Source organism: Spermophilus citellus (genome assembly GCF_964194105.1).
Source record: "Spermophilus citellus genome assembly, chromosome: 1".
NCBI lineage: Eukaryota > Metazoa > Chordata > Mammalia > Rodentia > Sciuridae > Spermophilus > Spermophilus citellus.
The window spans coordinates 169,908,818-169,928,161 of NC_138182.1; the positions used below are offsets into that span (position 1 = coordinate 169,908,818).

The following is a 19,344-nucleotide window of genomic DNA, read 5'->3' on the forward strand; positions in this document are numbered from 1 at the left end:
AATAATAAAATATTAAATAGTATTATATTTTGTTTTGGTATGCAATTGACACATAATTTGTTATTGGCTTCATGTTTGATATTATTTAGCCACTTTATGCTATCAGGCAAGACTTGAATTTAATGTGAATATGTTCATCTCCTGCCTATTCCTTCATGCCCTCTGCTTCCTATTTTTACTAGTTTTATCATTTACAATTTATTGTATAGCACTTCTCTGTGCAGTACCTGCAATCTGTTTAACATATGAGAACCTGATAGTTCGATATTTAGACCAGCTACATGATTAAGAAAACAAAATACGTGAAAACCAGATCTTGTGAATTCTTTTGTTCTGTATCACAGGGCCTTATGAAGCTTATATTCCTCTAAATCCATATTCAGAAGCCACTGAATTATGTTGCTCTATTGAAGTAAGAAGTTCATTGATAATTAAAAATTGAAGTGTGAAAATCATAAGTGTTGTTTGTTGCACATTACTCATGGAAGTAAAGAGGAACTATTACAGTATAATATATTAGAATAAGAAGTGCATTGAGATCCTAACACTAAGACTACCTTTGCTTTCACTATTATTGAGATTATTTAATTCTGAACATGCAATTGTAACAGTTTTTGTTTTTCTTTTTTTGGTACGGGGGATTGAACTCAGCAGCACTTAACTGCTGAGCTACATGCCCAGCCCTATTTTGTATTTTACTTAGAGACAGAGTCTCACTGAGTTGCTTAGCGCCTTGCAGTTGCTGAGGCTGACTTTGAACTCGTGATCTTCCTATCTCATCCTCCTGATGTAGTTTACTTCTTTGGTAATGAAAGAAACATGTTGTTGGAGAAATATCCTGGTAAATGTTAGGAAACTCAAACCTCTGATTAATTTCATGTTTAATGGCAACAAAGTCTGCTTCTTCAGTTATCTATGGTGTAACCGGCTTTCTTAGGCAATGTGGGCCTACACTTACCCATGCATTTTCTCTATTCCAATGGTGACAACACTGAAGGATGGGTTTTAAGAATTAGCTCGCTCAGGTTTAGTAACAAGTACCCTGGATACATATTAATTAAACTTGTGTCATATTTTAGTCTTCTAGAGTAAAACAAAACCATCTTAGTACATTCTATTCATGTTTCATATTATAAGGGCTTTCCAGAAAGACCACTGTTGTCACTGAAGCAAACTCTTCTCCTATTTGTCAGTTTACATTGTTCAGTCACCTGTGCTTAAAGAAGACATTTTGAAAGAAGAAAAATAAAATTAAAGTAGAATATATTTTATTTTGCTTTCATTGTAGTTTCTTTTCAATACAATATTTTTCAAAGGAAATGAACACTAGAGATGATCTCTGGCATAGAGAATTAGAGGTTTTTCCAAGTCTAGTAGATTCAAAGACCCCAATAACACAGAAAAAATCCTGATTTATTTTTTAGACCATAGCCTAACTTTATTCATGAAGTTAGTAGTGGGTGACGGAACTGTACTTGACTTCTAACTCTGCCTATGTCTGGGGAGAGCATACTAGCTAAACTGATTTTCTTAAGTTAATAAAATTACAACCCTGAAGTCCACCTTACTGGCTCACATGTTTTACTGACATTTATTTAAAAACCTGAGGAAGAAAGAAATATCATTCACAAAGGCAAGAGCAACATTTGATTGCTTGCCTAATGCATTTAATGGTTGGAAAATATGAGAGGATATCACTTGTTTCATGTAGTAAATTGAAAGACAAAATGGATGTGATCTGGCATAAATGTTTAAATAATGAGGAGGGAGAAATGTTAGCATGTTAATTTTGTTCTGATTGAAGGTACTCTAATTCCAACATAAAAAAAAAAAAAAAATTGGGGCTGGGGATGTGGCTCAAGCGGTAGCGCGCTCGCCTGGCATGCGTGCGGCCCGGGTTCGATCTTCAGCACCACATACCAACAAAGATGTTGTGTCCGCCGAGAACTAAAAAATAAATTAAAAAAAAAATTACACCACTCTTCTAGTGCGCCTACCTTATTTCCTATAGAACTCAGTTGAATATGTACATGTTAACATCAGATTCAGTAGGGTTTAAGCAGTTGCACAAAGAAGTTTTGCCAAAAAGAGGAATAAATATCAGTCATTTATCTCACAGTACATTCTAATCTGGCTGCAACCGTTTCACTAAAGAGCACAGAAGTGAATAAAAAGGAGATTAAAAGGAGGGGCAGACGAAAGGGATTTAGGAAGAAGGGATTTTCAAAATTGCTTTTGGCTTTCCTGAAATAAATTCACAGTCCCTAGCATGAATAGAATTTCTGCTTAGCCTTCCTTAATAAAACACATTCCGAAAGCAGAGCTTTTTCAGGAGAGGAAAAAATATTAAAACATGCAAAAAAAAATCTGTCCCCTGGACCCCATTAGTGAGGATCAAGTGAGCCTCATAAACGCCTACATTTTATCTAGCTCAAACCCCCACTTTTTCCATTGAAGAAGTAAATGTCTTCATTTGATGTGCTTAAAAATTATCTGGTAACTTTCTCGATTGGTTTCTTTAGCAGTTAAATTATATTCTTTTTACACTATGTTCCCTAAAATAATTAAATATTAGAACTTTTGCCTAAAAAAAAAAATAACAATTGCTGGCATTCTTAATATCAGAAAGAAGAGAGCAAAACAGTCACTTTGATTCTGATTTTATTCCTTAGCAAATCTGCTACAGTGACCTCCTTTTCTGTGAGGAATTGAGCACTGGAGGGATGATAGCTTCTGTCTAGGCTCTAAGTGGGTTTGGTGACTTTTATAATAATCAATTCTCAGGGAGCTTGTTCAGTGCTTCTACAGAATTATCTACAAAGCAATTATGTTTATTCAATAACCCTGTCTTTTTTATGGAAATAAGATGCATGAATACTGCAAATTTTTATCTATGTTCTCAATTTCTTTATTTCCTAATTAACTCCAGTAGGTGGAAATTAACATCTGTCCCATTTTTAATTTTAATTTTATGATAGATAAAACTGAGTTTCCAAACTATCTTATCTAGACTCTTAGAAGGATTTAGGGGTAGAACCTAGTTTTTTAGCCCTAGATCACAAAACTATCACATCATACAAGATGTATGTATCTAGAATTTGTATAAGAATTTGCTAGTGAATTAATGCATATAAAATGTTTAGTATTATCCCATGATAAGGAAATACTACTGAACTGCATATAAGTTGAATAAACAAATACTATACATACTGTATGGAGATATATTGTGTAATTGAAATTTGCACTTAATTATGAGAAGTTGTGAGTGCTCTTGACTAATTTATTGGTTCATTTGTTCCCATGTAAGCACTATAAAAATATTTCTAGAAAGTATTATTTTTATTGATTTTTTTAGTTATATGTAACATTAGGAATCATTTTGACATAATTATAAAGGTATGGAGTATAATTTGTTCTAATTCAGTCCCTAGTACTTCCTCTTTCCCTCCCCTCTTTCCTCTCCTTGTTCTCTTCCTCAACTCTACTGATCTTTCTGCTAATTACTTAGCTCTTTTTGTAAATTAATGCCTTACAGACATACATGATGGTGAGATTTACTCTGGTATATTCATATAAGTACAGAGGATGGTTGAGTCAGATCCATTATACTGTTTTTCCTTTTTCCCATATCTCCTTCCTCCCCCCTCAATCCTCTTCATTTTCTCCACTGATCTTAGAAAGTATTCTTCAAGGTAACTTTGTCAATTTGGAATCTAAAAAGGGGTGGAGGGGTAGAGAAGACATTTTTTTAAAAAATAAATAAAGTAAATAAATGACAGCAGAATGTATTACAATTCTTATTACATGTATGTTGCACAATTTTTCGTATGTATGGTTGTATATAAAGTATGTTGACACCAATTCATGACTTCATACATGTACTTTGGATAATGTTGTCAATCACATTCTACCATCCTTGCTAATCCCCTGCCCCCTTCTTTTCCCTCCCACCCCTCTGCCATCTCTAGAATTCATCTATTCCTCCCATGATCCCCCTCCCTACACCACTATGAGTCAGCCTCCTTATATCAGAGAAAACATTCAGTATTTGTTTTTTTGGGGATTGGCTAACTTCACTTAGCATTATCTTCTCCAACACCATCCATTTACCTACAAATTCCATGATTTTATTCACTTTATTGCTGAGTAAAATTCCATTGTGTATATATGCCACTTTTTAAAAATCCATTCATCCACTGAAGGGCATCTAGGTTGACTTCACAGTTTAGGTATTGTGAATTGTGCTGCTATAAATATTGATGTGGTTGTGTCCCTGTTGTATGCTGTTTTTAAGTCTTTGAGGTATAAATGGAGGAGAGAGATAGCTGGGTCAAATGGTGGTTCCATTCTAAGTTTTCCAAGGAATCTCCATACTGCTTTCCATATTGACTACATCAATTTGCAGTCCCACCAGTAATGTATGAGTGTACCTTTTTCCCCATATCCTCGCCAACACTTGTTGTTGTTTGTCTTCATAATAGTTGCCATTCTCACTGGAGTGAGATGATATCTTAGAATAGTTTAGATTTGCATTTCTCTGATTTCTAGATGATGAACATTTTTTTCATATATTTGTTGATTGATTGTATATCCTCTTCTGAGAAGTGTCTGTTCAGGTCCTTGTCCTTGGCCCATTTTTTGATCGATTGGGTTATCTTTTTTTTTTTCTTTTTGGTGCTTAGCTTTTTGAGTTCTTTATATACTATAGAGATTAATGTTCTATATGATGTGTAAGGAGTAAAAAATTTGCTCCCAGGATGTAGGCTCTCTGTTCACCTCACAGATTGTTTCTTTTGCTGAGAAGAAACTTTTAGCTTGATTCCATCCTATTTACTAATTCTTGGTTTTTAATTCTTGTGCTATAGGAGTCTTATTAAGGAATTTGGGGCCTAACCCACATGATGAAGATTTGGGCCTACTTTTTCTTCTATTAGACATAGAGTTTCTGGTTTAATTCTTAGGTCCTTGATCCACTTTGAGTTGAGTTTTGTGCATGGTGAGAAATAGGGATTTAATTTCATCTTGTTTCGTATAGATTTCCAGTTTTCCCTGCACCATTTGTTGAAGATGCTATCTTTTCTCTAATGCACGTTTTTGGCACCTTTGTCTAATATAAGATAATTGTAGGTTTGTGGGTTAGTCTCTGTGAAGAAGACTTTTTTTTCCTATATTTACTCCTTTTCTATGGGAAAAACTTGCTTGTGATATTTGATCCCAAAATTTGTTGACAAAATATCCCCAAATAGGTCAGAGCCAGGCTTGTAAGATATGATATATATATAAAAGCCAGGGTCTCATTCATGCATGTTGGGTAAGTACTCTATCTCTGAGCTATATTCCCAGCCCTAAGAAAAACTTTTTGATACTTTTATTATGTTAGATTCAGTGAAATAATTATAAGTATCTTGGAAAGTTACCACATCATTGTAACTTCACTATTGCAAATGGGATCTTTTTAAATATTTTTTTTAAGTTGTAGATAGATGTAATACATTTTATTTATTTATTTGATTATATAGTAATGAGGATCGTGACTAGTGCCTCACACTTGCTAGGCAAGCACTCCACCACTTAGCTACAATCCCAGCCCCTATAAATGGTATCTTTAATAAATATATTTTCCTATCATTATTAAAAGTAATGTCACCAAACTATTCTCAGCTAAATTAAATTAATTTTCAAAATAAATGAACAACATACTTTTTTTTTCAAACAGATGATACTTTATATGGGGATATTACAGAGGAAAGAAAATTCTTTTTTCTAACTTTCCTAGGTTCCTGACTGAGGCTCCTATAACAAAATATAGATTAACAAGGGTAAAAATGTACAAGTTTATTTAACACAAACTTTATGTGACTCAACCTTCATCAGGAAATGAATACCTGAGAAAAATGGACTTTTTGTGTTATGTTTGGTGAAGAAGTAGACATTATGTTCTCCTAGTACTACACTGAAGGAATCAGCAGGACCTGTTTATTCAGCTGCTTCTGTGTGATGCTTTGTCTTCAGAGATAAATACTTTTCCCCTTGAAGTATAGAGAGGGCACTTCTCACATGAGGGTTTTATGGACTTTGTCAAGGAGAAGGGAGAGGAGAGTACTGAGAGTCTTTTTGCTGCTTTTTCAAATTCTTTCAGCTTAAAATACTCAGAATTCAAAGGGAACATGTTTGGGGGTAGCATGTTCTGGACCTTGTCAATAAATATAGGCTAAAAAAGAGACACAAATTTAGAGAGTAATATAATTCATAGTTCTTTGCTGTGTAAATGCAAAGTATAATGGAAGACAAAACTTTTATATCTTCCTTTATAATCATAGATAATTTTCTTAAGCAATTTCACTAAACTATTTTCCAGACATTTATATATAGAAGATGCGCATTACAAACCATATCCTTTGGTTTAGAGGACAGAGATTGTAGAAATAGACAAGTATTCCAGTTTTCTATGTAAAAGCATATATATATCCAACATGTGGGCATTTGTAGTATACTTATAAAATTTTAAAGAATGATTTGATATAAAAATATCTTAAGACATACTCATTTTTATATTTTTTTGAAGTTATATTTGAAAATAAAAAAACACACAGTAAAGCATAGTAGTAGACTAAGCTGGACATGTGATTGTTCTTATTCTCGATTTCAATGTCATAATTTGAATTAGGCCATTATGAAATAGTCTCTTTGAGCAAACTTTCATGGTCAGGTCCATAGCATGAGGCATGTGACCTTTGTTGTCTCATTGGTCCCTGTCCTTAGACGCACATTCCTTTGTACAACCCCTTGCACTTAGGGTTTAATGCTCTACACTGCTGTGTTGGTAGTTTTTAATAGTTTTATCTTTGGGTTTGGGTTTTGTAGGTGAAATCTGATGAGACAATGGAGAGCCCTGTTGTGACTTTGGTGCCTTCCTCTTCTAGGGCATAGTTCCACACATACCACCCACCTAGATGGAATCCTGGCCTCTTACTTCCCTCCCAAATCCAGACCTCACTGCTGCCCTATTTTAGTGGTGAGCAAAGCACTGACACTCATGTGACTTGTTCTGGGTTGCCGGGTCTTCCTAGGGGTTGTGGGGTCTGCCTTCCTTCTGCAAGTATCTCGGTGCCAGAAGCAATAACATTAAATGGCAAATGAAAACTAGACAGACTGGATGAGAAAGGAAAATCTCTCTTCCTGTTCTTGAACAAAGACCCTATCTTTCATTTTTCATTGGGTTTTGCAAATTTTTCATTGGTCTTGGTAATTTGTGACTAAGGTTATTGAAGTTAACTGCCTGGTTCACCAATTCAGATAAAAAGGGCAACTCCAATGTCTATGACATTTCAAAGTGTTAGATACTTATCTTATTTATTTATTTTTTATTTTTCCTTTTTTGCAATTTTTTATTTATCCTTTTTAGTTATACTTGAAATTTGAATGTATTTTGACATATTTTACATACATGGAGTGTAACTTCCATTCTTGTGGTTGTACGTGACATGGAGTTTCATTGTTCATTTATCATATATAACATAGGAAAGTTTCATCCAATTCATTCTATTGTCTTTGTTATTCCCATCCCCCATCCCTTCCCTTTATTCCCTTTGTTTAATTCTATGAATTTCTATTCTCCATGCCCTTTATTAAGTGTTAGCATTTGCATATCAGAGAGAACAGTAGGCCTTTGGTTTTTTGGGATTGGGTTATTTCATTTAGCATTGATAGGCTCCATTTTTTTTATATTTTATAACAGAAAATTAAGAATTATCAGTCTATAAAATGGTTTTGTTGTTATTGCTTTCAGGTATCGTAAATAAATAATTTCTAAGTTGTTATTATTTTTTAAGCATAGTGGAAATATTGAGTATTTTCTAGGGAAGACACAGGAAATAGAGATCTATGAAGTAATGACAAACAACTCCATCTGGTTGGATTCTCTGTATTAAATTCAAGTAGAATTTTTCTTGGAGGATTATGATAGAGTGGTATAAGTAAAGGAAGAACTGAAGGAAGACACTTAGGAAATGAAAGGTCAATAGAAATAAGAGGGTTTAAATGAAACGAATATACCCTTATACCATCAAAAATCAATTACATAAAGAGATGGGCCAGCATAATAATGCCCTTTGTTATGGTTTGGATATGAGGTGTCTCTCAAAAGTTCCTATGTTAATGCAGGAATATTAAGAGGCGACATGATTAGATTATGAGAGCTATTAGATCATCATTCCATCCTAGTTTGAAAGGACTGTTGTGCCAGGTGGTGATTCTGGGCTGGTGAGGTGTGGCTGAGTATGTGAGTTACTAGGGGTATGACCTGGAATGGTAGATCTTCCCTGAGGTAACTTCCCACCTAACCGCCCCTGCTTCCTGGCCACCATGAGTGGGACAGCTTCCTTCGGCCATGCCCTTTCATTATGATGTTCTGCCTCATGTTGGGCCCAGAGCAAAAGAGACAACCCACCATGGACAGAAGCTGTGAGGCAAAATAAACTCTTCCTCGTCTAAGTTGTTCTTGTCATGTATTTTGGTCACAGCACCAAAAAGCTGACTAACATAGAAATTGGTGCCAGGGATGGGCTCACTGATGTGTCCAACCTGAGTATATGGTTCAGGGGCCTTGGGAACTGGTTTATGGAAGGAGTCTGGAGAACTTTGGAGATGTGGGATGAAGAAACCTTAGAATGTTGGAAATGGAGCTTAATGGATGATACTGGTGAGAGCTCAGAAACTGGAATGCCAATACGAATGCAGACAGTAAAGACTGTGTTCATAAAGTTACAGAGGGGAATGAGTACTCTCTTGAGAATTGGACTAGAAGACATCCATGTTACATCTGGCAAAGACGTTATCTAAACCTTGCTCATGTCCTGAGATTTGTGTAAGGCTGAATTTAAAGGAAAAGTACTAAATCTCTGAAACTGTGAGCCAAAATACACTTTCTGTCCTATAACTTGCTCTTTTCAGGTATTTTGATCATAACAATGAAAATCTAACACACCTGGAGTAGGGGGAGATGGTGAAATGACCAGTTTGACATCACAAACAATATTATACTATCATGTTCTACTTCTTTATAATACCTGGCTGTGTCATTGCTACAAAGTTTTCCTGTATTTTCTTACATTGCCATTTCTCACCATAAGCTATATGGTCTATTCTTTGTAACCTGAGAAAGTCTGTGTTCACAGGATTTGGACCAATTCCCTCTTCATTAAATAATTTGGCTGTAACTGCCAGAGAGAAGAATACTAACACTGCTTCGAGTAGCACCAGTAGATGTGCTGTCAGTTCATATGATCCTAGGTGGCTTCCTAAAAGGACAATACTCATTTGAAACATTTGACACTTCAGAGAGAGATAAGATTGACTAAATTACCAGCTAGCTATCTGTATGGCAATATACATTCTCTCTCTCTCTTAGATACTTATTTTAGAAAATGACTATCTAAACTTAAAAAGACTTAAATATCTCTTTAAACTTTTACTTTGTTAAGATAGTCAGAAATATTAATTATCATTGATATATCAAATACTAACCTGAAGTTTCTTCCATGTGTTTTGCTTGTGGATACAGTGTCTATAGGTAGTATCCGTGGTGCCCTTTGACTCATGAAAGCTTGGGCAGCCATCAGAGAATCGCACTTTATTTATATGACACAGTAAATTCATGAGAATAAATTGTATATATCAACTTAGAACATGATGCTAGAATTAGCAACATAATTTTCCTCCTTTTAAAATAATCATTTTCAAGGTGATTTTCTCAATATTCATAGTATTTCACATATTTTACATGAAATGAAATTTTTTCTAAAGTAGCTATTTCATAGAAATTAAATATTACAATGGATCAAATTCATAACTGGCTCCTTCCTATTTTGATCATATGTTAGAATTATGGATATATATATATATATATATATATACACATATCATAACTGAAATAAACATCAACTTGGAACCAATATATGAATAGAGCATAGGACATACTAAGTACGGGAAAGGAAAGAACACATAGTCTTTAAAGACTCATGTAGATCTTTTTTACCTCTCTCCTGTGATTGCTTCCCCTACTCTTTTTTTTTTCCTTGCTTCCCCTACTCTTTTTTTTTTCCTAATTACCAAGTTAAATTTGATTTTAACCCTAGACATATTTTTGAAATCTATTGTCTGGTTATAAAAGAAACTCTTTGCCCAATTCCCTCTGCTAAAAAAGTCTTTATCTTTTTAAAATCCTTACTAAAGGAGTGGTATTTAGTCTTATTCAAAGTTCTGTCTCTTATCAAACTAATTGTCACAGGCACACCATAACCATGGTAGGATAATCAGTGGTACCATGCTGAGGTGCATGGGTGCTAGTTATATCTTTCTTCAAGCTGTGTACAGAGATTAGGAGTTGCACAGTCTACCCCTATACCTGTCTTGACAACCCTTTGCTTATGAAAGAATATGAAAATAGCAAAATTTTTATAAATATGAAAGTGAAAATGAATCTTCACATATGTAACTCCCACTCTTTGTAATTGTGTGCTCAAATGAATAATCTCAAATGACCACAATAGGTCACACATTACCATGTCTTCTTTAGAAGAGAACAACACAATAAGTAGCAAAAGAGTATGACAGTAATGGGTGTCTGTCTTCCATACAGTCCCATATGTGTCTTGGAGTAGGGACTTTCTCTTGCCTGGGGAATGCAACAGATATGACAGAAGGTGACCAGGGGTAAGCAAGAGAGTTAACCTGGCTTATACTTCCTATGATCAAGGACTAGAAGGTATCATAATAGCCATAAGGAAGGAACATGACCAGTTACAAGAATATGATGCACTTAGGAGTGTTTGTGAAAATTTATGACCATTCACAGTCCTCCGTGACCAGATCAGGTTACCAATCAGGATTTATTTTTATCATAAGCAATGTTGCCTAGTAATACATTTGACTTTGTACCAGTATCAAGTTTCAAGTTTCCATGGAAACAAGAGATTGAAAATTAACTGAAGATCATTTCTCATTTTATAGAAAAAGAGAAAATGTTTTACTATGCCTTCATTTTCATTTGGAAATTGATATATTTGGAAATTTGTATAACCAAGTATGTATAGCCTCTGACTTATGAAGCAATAAAATTCAAATTGAGAAATAAGCATTCAACTCAAGATACTGAAAAAACAAACATAAAATGTCTCAAAGAAAATAGGCAAGAAATACCATTAAGAAAAAATGTAATAGAAACTAGTAAACATAAAAAATGGAAAATTTGATTTTTAAATTTATTTTGTATCTTGAAATAAAGTTAAAATAGAATTTTTACTTAGAAAATTAGAAAGAAAAAAGTAGGGAAAAATAAATAACTTTACAAACATTTAAAAGACTTCTACATATAAGTATAGATAAAATAGTTAATTTATAGAAAATAAAAATTACTAAACATACTTCAAGAAATATTAACACCACCAACAAAATACCCAGAGATGAAAATGAAAGGCAGTCAAGATTTTCCCACTAGAATTAGGCATCATAATGACATGACTTAAGGGACATTTCTTATCACTAACAAACAATGAAATAAGGCAAGAATAAAAAGATATAAATTCTGAAGAAAATGAGTAAATTTTTCAATGTTTATAAACAGTATGATTATTTACCTAGGTAATTTTTTAAAAATCAACAAAACCGCTTTAGGAACCAATAAAAAAAAGAAAAAAATTAGCTATACATAAGAAATATTTGGTGATTTAATAGTAGTCTTCTCTACCAGCAATAAACATTCACAAAATATAATTTTAAAAATTATTCAAATTTGTTAAACATTCCATGGTAAGAATAGCATGGAAAATAATGAACAAAGTGAAGATAGGGTACAAAATTGGAGAAAATCTTTTCAAAGTATACACAGCAAAATATAGATAAATAAGAATCATTTCATGAATGCTGTTAAAATGATTGGAAAACCATTTGGGAAAAATTGTTTGCATTCATAAATAATACCCTAAAATAAGTTCCTAATACATTAAATCCAGGATTGACATACTTGTTTGACAAAGAATCAAAGCATAAATATTTTAATGTTTTTGAGCAATGCCATTTATTCACAAGTATTCATCTCTGAATACAGTGTCAAATGAAATGGACTTGGGAAGCTATATATTTCAGAGGTTAATAGAAACATAAATGAAGTATCTATTTCAGTATTTACAACCACTAGAATCCCCATTCTGTACTTAGCATAATTCTAGCTTATAGGAGGCATTCTATTCATTTTCATGTGAAAACTTTTGCTGTTAGTTTAACAGTTTTGACAGGGCTGGGGATGTAGCTCAGTAATAGAGCCTAGCAGGTGTAGGGCTCTAAGTCTGATCATTGGCACCACAATAAACAAATAATTATGGGAAATAAAATAAATTTTTAAATGATTTTGGTCTCTTGATTGTTACTATTTATAATGCAATAGACACATAACATCTTGCTTCAGAGTAAAAATATTTAAAATCATACATATATATATAATATTTATTTACTTTAAAACATACATTATATACAATTCATAAACAAATTTTATATAATTTAAAAATGTCTAAATATAGTTTATAGTAGAATTATAAAAGCTATGCCAAGGTACAAGGAAATATAGAATTATGAGATACTTTTGTTTAGATAAACAGTTTTGAATTATTTTCAGCTTTCTTAGTATTTTTTTGCTGTCTTTATGACATTTTTAAATTACGCTGCACTTACTGCTCATAAGTGCTCTCAGTCACTTAAAAACGCTACTTTCATAAATTAATTAATTTGACATTTAGTGACTCAAAGCCTTAAATTATCTAGCATTTTTCATATTTTGCATATCACCTTTGGATTTAGAAAAATCTGCAATAATTTACAAAACATGACCCTAAATGTGCTTGAAAATTTTGAACTATTCCATCCAAAAAGTGAATAAAATCTTTATTGCTTTTAAGCAGAACCTTTATGAAAAGAATGTAGCAATTAACCCATTCACCTGAAGAATGGATTCAGAAAGCATTTCCATGTTGGGCACTTCAGTTCACTTTTTTTTTCAGTTTTGTTTATACAAGATCCTGGTGCATGTAATTTGTTTTTCATTATTATCATGCTGAATAAACTTATTTAAAATCTAGAATGTTAATGCTGTTTTATGTTACTCCATATTTGAAGTACACATGTACATATGAAATGTAAAGATTTAAAGATGTTTATTGTTTAAAAAATACAATAATGGAAATTCACGAAATTAATAAATTAAAAATTATATATGAAAAGTTATTTGGGGATTTTCATTAGTGGGAAAGATATCTGAGCCTAGCTAATGGATTAAATGTGATATCTAATACCACCCAGTGAGAGTTGTGGATATCTGAAACCTTCAAAACTCAGTAAAGCCTAAATGCACTTCTTTGATTCACAATTTTATAATCCAGGCAGCAGAAAAAGACTTATATGATTTTATTTTTTTTTTCTTTCCATATGTGACCACTGAGAAAAAGAAGCAAATATCTGCTTCCGTGATATGGTGAATCAGAAACTCCTCATGATACTGTTTACTCTTTTTTTCTTTAATTATTTTTTTAAATTTATATATGACAGTGGAATACAGTACAATTCTTATTACACTTATAGAGCACAGTTTTTCATATCTCTGTTAGTATCCAAAGTACGTTCACACCAATTTGTGTCTTCATACATGTACTTTGGATAAAAATGTCCATCACATTCCACCATCATTTCTAACTCCATGTCTTCTCCCTTCTCCTCCCACCCCTTTATCCTATCTAGATTTCATCTATTCCTCCCATGCTCCCCCTCCCTATCCCACTATGAATCAGCCTCCTTATATCAGAGAACACAATGGAATATTGCTCACCAATAAAAGAGAATAAAATCATGGCATTTGCAGGTAAATGGATGGAGTTAGAGAAGATAATGCTAAGTGAAGTTAGCCAATTCCAAAACACCAAATGCCAAATGTCTTCTCTGATATTGTTTACTCTTATCTTGAGTTGAAGGCAGATTAGTAAGAAGGAGTGGACTAACATCTTCAACTTGTCCCTGAAGACCTTAAAAGAGCATGCTACAGGGATACTGCCACATCGATGTTCATAGCAGCACAATTCACAATAGCTAGACTGTGGAACCAACCCAGATGCCCTTCAATAGATGAATGGATAAAAAAAAAATGTGGCATCTATACACAATGGAGTACTATGCAGCAATAAAAAATGACAAAATCATAGAATTTTCAGGGAAATGGATGGCACTAGAGCAGATTATGCTTAGTGAAGCTAGCCAATCCCTAAAAAACAAATACCAAATGTCTTCTTTGATATAATGAGAGCAAGTATGAACAGAGCAGGGAGGAAGAGTAGGAAGAAAAGATTAACATTAAACAGAGACATGAGATGGGAGGGAAAGGGAGAGAAAAGGGAAATTGCATGGAAATGAAGGGAGACCCTCATTGCTAAACAAAATTACATATAAGAGGTTGTGAGGGGAATGGGAAAATAAACAAAGAGAGAAATGAATTACAGTAGATGGGGTAGAGAGAGAAGTTGGGAGGGGAGGGGAGGGGGGATAGTAGGGGATAGGAAAGGTAGCAGAATACAACAATTACTAATAGGGCATTATGTATGTGTAACCGACGTGATTCTGCAATCTGCATTTGGGGTAAAATTGGGGGTTCATAACCCACTTCAATCTAATGTATGAAATATGATATGTCAAGAGCTTTGTAATGTTGTGAACAACCAATAAAAAAATTAAAAAAAAAAAGAAAGCCTTGCAAATACAATAGTTATTGATTTAGACTGATGTCTCCCTCACTTCTTTACATAAACGGCCTGTTGCGTGTCTTTCCTCTCCCCTTCCATCGTACTTCCCACATTTCCTCCAGCATTCTCACCATCAGAATTCAGTATTTCCCATTATTATTGTCATATTAATGACACCCTGGACTCTATCAACCTTTCCAGAAACTTCGGTCTTTTCTCCCTTAAATTCTGTGCTGAAGAATATTGAAGATACTGAGCCCTGCCTTGCTTCTGCTTGACATATTCTTACTTCAAAACTAGTAACCATTTATTATTCTTACAAACTCCAACCCATCCCGCAAATGTCAATTCAAATGCTTTACATAGACTTACTACTCTGATGTTTGTTCTTTATTTCATATTTACTTATATTACAGCACAATGCATTACATTTACCATGAATATTTGCATGTCTTTTTATCTTCAGATAGTAACCTTGTTGGAGGGCAGAAGGTCACTTTCCTGTATCCATGGTTCCTAGATCAGTATCTGGCATGTATTAGGTGACAAATATTTTTGAATAAATAAATAGGCAAATGACAGGTTGATTAACAATTTTGCTAAACTGTAATAAATAATTATAAAGGATGCTAAAGACTCCTAAATTAGTCATGAAAATATAATTAGCATACTTAATTTTTTTACTAAATGTATAAATTATGAACTCATCTCTCTCTTTATATATATGATAATGGAGTTTCATGAAATTATTAAATTAAAAATTATATATGAAATTTATTTGGAAATTTTCATTAGTGGGAAAGATATCTGATCCTGGCATGCATACACACACATACACACACACACACACACACACACACACACACATACACACATACACATTTTTTTCTGTTTCTGGCTTATTTTGTTTAACACAACATCCTTCAGTTCCAACCGTTTTCCTGTAAATGAAAGAGTTTTATTCTTTTTTATGGTTGAATAATACTCCATTGTATATACATACCATATTTTCTTTATCCCTTCATCTGTTGTCAGAATATAGGCTAGTTGGTTCCATATCTTGTCTACTATGAACTGTTCCATATCTTGGCTACTATAAACATGGGTATGTTATTTTAAATGAAGGCTCTGTCTTAATAGAAAATAATTTGTTTAATTACATTTTGAAGGTGCTATATGTGAAAAGTTTATCATCTGTGAAGTTGAGAAATATGTTGAGAACTTTATACCTTTATAAATGGATAAGTTTATATGAAGTTCTGAAATTATAAGTTATTAGAGATATTTTATGTTAATTAAAAACATTCTGCTAAATTTTGATGACTTCCTCTTCTCTCTCCCTCCTCCTCCTCTTCTCCCTTCTCCTCCTCTTCTCCCTCCTCCTCGTCCTCTTCTCCCTCCTTCTCCTCCTTTTCTCCCTCCTCCTTCTCCTCTTCTCCCTCTTCCTCCTCCTCTTCTCCTCCTCCTCCTCCTCCTCCTCCTTTATTATTATTATTATTATTATTATTATTATTATTATTATTATTATTGGTTCTGGGGATAAAAACCAACAGGGCTTTGTCACTGAACTTCATGTCAACCCCTTTTTATTTTTTATTTTGAGACAGGCCTTAATAAGAAGCTGAGGCTAACCTTGAACTTGTGACCTTGTTTCTGCTTTCAGAGTTTCTGGGATTACAGATGTGCAATACTGCACCTGAATCTGACTAAATTGTAAAATAATGCTTTTATGCATGAGATTTAAATGGAATATTTATTATGTTTAGATATTTTAAATAAATGTTCGATAATTCAAATAATTTTAAATTATATATACCATAACAAATGATCACCTAATTTATAATAATCTTAATGTATTTTTTAAAATTATGCATACTCTTTAAACTGATCATTTATCTCTGTTTTCCTCTGACAGCTCCTTCAAGTCGGAAGGAATACCTTTATGGAGGCATGTCGATTCCTTTTTCTCACTTCAGATTCATCATTATGACTTCTTGAGGCCAGATCTAATTTTAAAGTAACCAGGAATCTGATCATCCCAGAGCAGCAAATTCCTCAACTTTGGAGCACAAATGATCACTGATAGGCTCTGCATAAAATCGTCTGCCTCTAGTTTGACATCTGTGAGCAGAGCCCTGGGGAAAAAGCCACAGCCTTAAACCTCTTCACTCAAAAATTACCAAGAAGATAAAATATATAGATGAAAAGGACTGAATAAAAAGCCAACAAATAAATAAAAACCAAACAAAACTCATTTTACTATGGAAATAAAATATTCCCAAATATGAGTCCCCCAAATTTTAAATTCAGCAATTTATCTAGTAAATTGTAAATTGATTTATCGTTTTGGAAGGTAAAGGGACAGAGATAGGAGGTATCTCTAGTCAGAAGTACTCATTATTTCAAAATATGTAGCCAAAAATAGAACTGAGCAAGCAGGAACATTGCAGCATTGGCAGTATTAGGACAGAAGGATGCTGTTTGCAGAAAAGAGGATGTTTGCCATCTTGTGTACACCCTCAAAGCCATAATGGAATTGCAGCATTGTTACCAATTGTTTGAAAAGTTTCCACATTCGATCTTCACCCCACATTGGTTAAGAGAGAGGGAAGGTCAGTTCTTATTGATCGCTTCTCCATGCACCCCTGATATTTGCACTGTCCCTTCCATTCAGGTTAATGATGTGTGCTCTGTTTATTTGCACAGATGGTCCCATGAGTTTTGAGACCACAGCAAGCTGTTTCTTGCAAGAGTCCAAAAAGAAAACCTTGTGAATTCTCAAAATATTGTTTCCTCTTTCCCCTATAAAATTCAGTTATCTAAAGAAATGTACCTTTCTCAGATCTTTGTTTTTAAATCTAAAGAACAGTGAAAGAATTAGTGTGATCAAATGGATGAAAAAGAGATACAAAAATTTCATGAATATTGTTTTATATCATTCACAGCCAAGAAGTACAGCAAACTGCACACTACACATTTCTGTTGAACATCTATTTGTTCTCTTACTTAATTAAAGTCATTTGTAATTTGTATTTGACATACAACAGTTTTTATAGCCATTTATCTATGCTTCATGGAAAAATGTACCAGATAAGCAAACAGCATTTTCAGTTTATTTTTCTAAATAAATGTGTTGTTTGTAATATTTGTAGTTGTTCATTTAATTTGGTTTTCATTATCTGGAAGATATGACCTATAGTTCTTTGGGAAGATTTTATTATATTAACATAAAATTATCAGGAGACTAAAATCTAACATTATTATAGTATAAATTATGCTATTTTGTAAACTGTGAAAAAATGATATATTTTTCACTCTGACTTTCTTGTCAAGGGCTATTTTAATTTCATTGTTATATTATAAGGAATTAGTGTTCATACAAAGGAACATTGCTGCAAAACAGAAAGTTTAGGTGCTGTATCAGTAAGAAATTTTCTTAGAAAGAAAACTACTTTAGTAATAAAATTAGCTAAAAAAACATGTAGGCCATTAATCATATCTAATTAATCCTATTTTCCCCACCCCAAATTTGTTGACAACATACATAATTATATTTAAAATTACTAGTTAATCAAATGAACAAAAATGGAGTTCTCAATAAACAAAGGTTTATGGAGGGGCTACAAAATGTCCATGTTTACTTATGACTCATGAGCTGGATCCAGTAAGCAGTTTGCAGTTCAAATGAATCATTTTTAACAACTAAAAGAATAGGTCATCAGGTTTATTCCTAAACCATGATCTAAAGCCAAATTCCCATTATATTGTTCTGCACACTTAAATTGGTTTATTCTGCACATTGTCTCTTGGTATTTACAGCATCCCATAACATAATGAAGAAAATTAGTTTGTCACGCATGGTTTAAATCCCCTGAAAATTAAGACATAGTATATGAAAATAATGTAGCTGGAAATCAAGTTGTCTCTTCCTGTGGGACATTCAGAATGGAAGTAGGGATTCCTGGATTCATTCGAATTCTTTTAAAATTCATGCTGATTGCTTCAAAGTGTAAATTATTTGAAATTACGAACAGGTTAAGTCAACGTTCCCTAAAACATATACAACCAGATAAAGAGTAAAAACAGTAAGTATATAAAAATGACATAATAATATATCTATCTGATAAAACAAATGTAGATAGGTTTAACTTCCAAAAGACTGAGATCCACTTTTTCTTGTATCACCCCCACCACCCACAAATATAAAGAATTTACTCGGACCCCCAAAATGAAGTGATTCAGAAAGTTATGTAATAAAACAGCCTCTCAGTATATCCAATTTAATGAAAACCAGAAGAAAAAGGAGGTCAAAATGAATATCAAAGAGAGTAGAATTCCAACTAGAAAGTTAAATATGACTTTAGCAGCAGTTCTGGGATATATATTTCTCAATGAAGCTTTTAAAAATCTATTCAGTAGGCATATATAAAGTCATAAAGACTTGAGCAACTCAGAATAACAATGAACATATATTAATGTGTTTAAGCTTATTTTTCTTAAACTTTGTTTCCTTATATGGACCAGAAACCCCAAATGACAACAGTATCTTTAGCTCTGACATTGGAAC

At 33.2% G+C, this 19,344-nt stretch overlaps 1 protein-coding gene across 2 annotated transcripts in view; it reads left to right on the plus strand.

Annotated features, from left to right (window-relative positions):
• The window catches only part of PRR16 (proline rich 16), a 292,260-nt gene extending 274,402 nt beyond the window's left edge, over positions 1 to 17,858 (plus strand). For both annotated transcript variants that reach the window (XR_014020346.1, XM_081278554.1), the window contains exon 5: positions 16,693 to 17,858. The gene's annotated coding sequence lies outside the window, so the exon portion shown is untranslated. The remainder of the gene's footprint in view (positions 1 to 16,692) is intronic.
• Positions 17,859 to 19,344: the final 1,486 nt, after the last annotated feature.